The sequence below is a fragment of the Rutidosis leptorrhynchoides genome, chromosome 1 (assembly GCF_046630445.1).
Source record: "Rutidosis leptorrhynchoides isolate AG116_Rl617_1_P2 chromosome 1, CSIRO_AGI_Rlap_v1, whole genome shotgun sequence".
Classification (NCBI taxonomy): Eukaryota; Viridiplantae; Streptophyta; class Magnoliopsida; order Asterales; family Asteraceae; genus Rutidosis; species Rutidosis leptorrhynchoides.
Genome location: NC_092333.1, coordinates 421,217,313 through 421,220,397, shown reverse-complemented (window position 1 = coordinate 421,220,397; position 3,085 = coordinate 421,217,313). Strand labels below are relative to the sequence as shown.

At 32.5% G+C, this 3,085-nt stretch overlaps 1 long non-coding RNA gene across 1 annotated transcript; it reads left to right on the top strand.

Annotated features, from left to right (window-relative positions):
• The first annotated feature begins 299 nt into the window (after positions 1–299).
• On the top strand, positions 300–1,802 carry LOC139872196 (uncharacterized). Its single transcript, XR_011766925.1, has 2 exons — positions 300–459; positions 1,200–1,802. It is a non-coding gene; the product is annotated as an uncharacterized lncRNA (long non-coding RNA).
• Positions 1,803–3,085: the final 1,283 nt, after the last annotated feature.

The following is a 3,085-nucleotide window of genomic DNA, read 5'->3' as shown; positions in this document are numbered from 1 at the left end:
TGACATTTAGATGTATAGATTAATCTTTACTACGGAATAGATACTCTATGCTACATTAAATCTTTACTATGGAATATATACTGATAATAAGATTTCTTATTTTAATGACAAACATACACCAGTCAAATTGTCCACGCTTCAATACGGCTAGGATATAAGCTCTTTGGTTATACTCTAAATAAGATAAGATGAAAAATACTTTAAAGTTATAGTTTGCTAACGTATATTGCACAAATTTGTTGTGCTGTTATTCAACTCGTTTAACACACGTATTATTTAGTGAAGATCTAGAAGGATAAGACGTTGGATTCTCCATTAACATTTTATGCATCTGAATCCAATTCCAGCATTCCTATATAACACTTTTCCCCTCCATACATTTCTTGCAATCTGGATCCATCGCAACTATAATATAATAAACCTACGAGTTTGAAATTGACGTATTCTCTCATTAATTTGGTTAGTATTGACCTTCTATTATTACACTTTTCAATTCTTCTTTCATAGTTTCCTTACTTGTTTATTTACATTATTATTATTAGCTTATATAATATATTATTAATCGTTATAATTGATTAAATGTGGTAAAATTTGAAGTGAGGCAGTTTGGATAACGAGTTCATTTGGGTTGAATTCGGTTAAACCGCTAACTAGTAAAAAGACCTTGCGAGCAACATATATAAGCACTAGAGTTGTAGTCATGTGAATCCAACAATTTCCTTGAAATCTAAGGGACCAATCAGAGTGCGAAATGTGACGTGACAATCACATATGATTGGGAAAAAAAATTCAAAATTTTTTTTTTTCAATCACATGTGATTGGATTTGACATGCAGAATCATACGTGATTGAGTTTTATAATCACATGTGATTGGCATGTAGAATCACATGTGATTACTGCATGTCAAATCCAATCACATGTGATTGGTTCGAAAAAAAAAAATTGAGATTTTTTTTTCAATCACATTTAATTGTCGCGCCAGATGTCTCAACCCTGATTGATTATTTAGATCTCAACTTAAATTTGGATTCATTTGAACTAATACTATAAACGTTAAAAGTTAAGTAAATGTGTTGAAAAGTCAAGTTTGACGTATTTTTAACACATCAACATGTCTAATTATTTAATAGCGCATTTATATATAGACTTCTATTTCTATAAACGTGTCATTTGTGTTGTTTTCTATAAATGTATTTAGGGCGAAGATAAAAGATGACACATAACGAAAACCGAGGACTCTACTCGCACCACGGAGGATATGGTAGTGGTGGACACTACCCACAACAACATGGATCATACGGATATGGTAATTACTCTCAATATGGTGGTCATCAATCACATGGCGGTGGATACCCGCCACACGCCTATCCTTCAGGTTACGGAGGTATGGGATTCCCAGCTGGCGGTGGTGGTGGATATGGCCATGGGGGTCATTATGGCGGGTCACATGGTTATGTGTCTCACGGTCATGGAGGCTATGGTCAGCACCATGGTAAGTTTGGCCATCATGGAGGTAAATATGGAAGTCATAAGATGTGGAAATGAGCTAGCTTGATGTAATCTGATCCGGTGTGTTTGAGTACGTGAACAATATATAAATTGTTGGTTAACTAATTACGATGATGTTGTTTATGTTATGTATACTGTCAAGTGGCTTGTAGTAGGAAGTGAAATAAGAGGGTGAACTCTGCTTGAACCTATGTACTCTCATTAAAAAAATATGTATTTGTTGTGCTATTTCATTGTGTGAGTGGTATGTGAGCAGTGTAAGTTTATACTTATTGTGTACCCTCATTTATCATGTTTTAGTTGTGCTATTTCATTTCATTGTGTGAGTGCTATGTGGGAAGTGTAAGTTTATAGGACTTATTCTCTACAATTTTTAGTTTTCAATCATTTTGTTAGATAATATAATTGAAAACGTGAAATATTCCCCGTCTCAAAATAACCGTCTATCTATTACTCCCTCCGTCCCATCTTAAATAACTACTGTCGACTTTTCAAAGTGTTTCCTTGTCAATTTTGACCGTAAATGTTTCTATTTGTGTTATATATTGACAAAAATTATGTGAAATGAAAACACATTTAAAACTCAATTCATTCATATAATTTTCATCAAATATTATATAACACAAATAAAAATATTTACGGTCAAAGTTGATAAAGAAAGACTTTGAAAAGTCAACAGTAAACATTTAAAGATGAGACTAAGGAAGTACTATTTTAGTTTGTCTCGGAAAAATCTCTTACTTAAAATAATACGGAGTAATAAAATTCTTTTAAAGTTGCAATAATTATATCATCTCATAATTTCTAATATGACAACTATTTAATATTATAAATTAAACTTTAGGCAAGTTTTAAAACTAATGGAAATTTGATTCTACTATTTTTATAGCGTCTCACAACCTTTCTTTTTTAGCCTATTTATTGGTCGGAGGTCAATTCGAAAGCAATCTCTATGTCCATAGAACATTGAGAGAAAAGACTCTCTCTAGTCTTTGGATATTTCACTATGGGTGAATAAATGACTTCTCTTTATTCATTGATATAAGAATGATTGTCTACATCTTCTCACTCCATACTAGGGATGAGATCGGTACAGGTACCGAAACCGAATAGTACCAAAACCGAAATTGTTCAAAATCAAGAACCGAATACCGAACCGAATTAATAAAATTGTACCGGTTCGGTACGGCATCTGTATCGGTATTTTCGGTATAGTAACGAATGGTACTGAATATACATAATTTCATTTTTAAATTAATTCGTGTGTTATTTGATAGTTCTAATGAGCTTGTTATTGGATACATTATTATTATTATCCTATATACTAAAACTTTTCCCAAAAAATGGTGGTTCCAACAAGTTCAAAACAACACCACCAACAACATTTACAAAACACCTCCCCAGGCTATGTAAAATGTGCAACTTTTTCAGGGATAAAAAATGTTAAACCTTTACTTTACTTAAACAAATTTAACAAACTCCATCTAAACTTTTTATCGGACCATATTTTTCCGCTCGCTAAGAGTTAAATTTCTCCGACACCACCGACCAACTCGAAATAATTTTACGAACGCG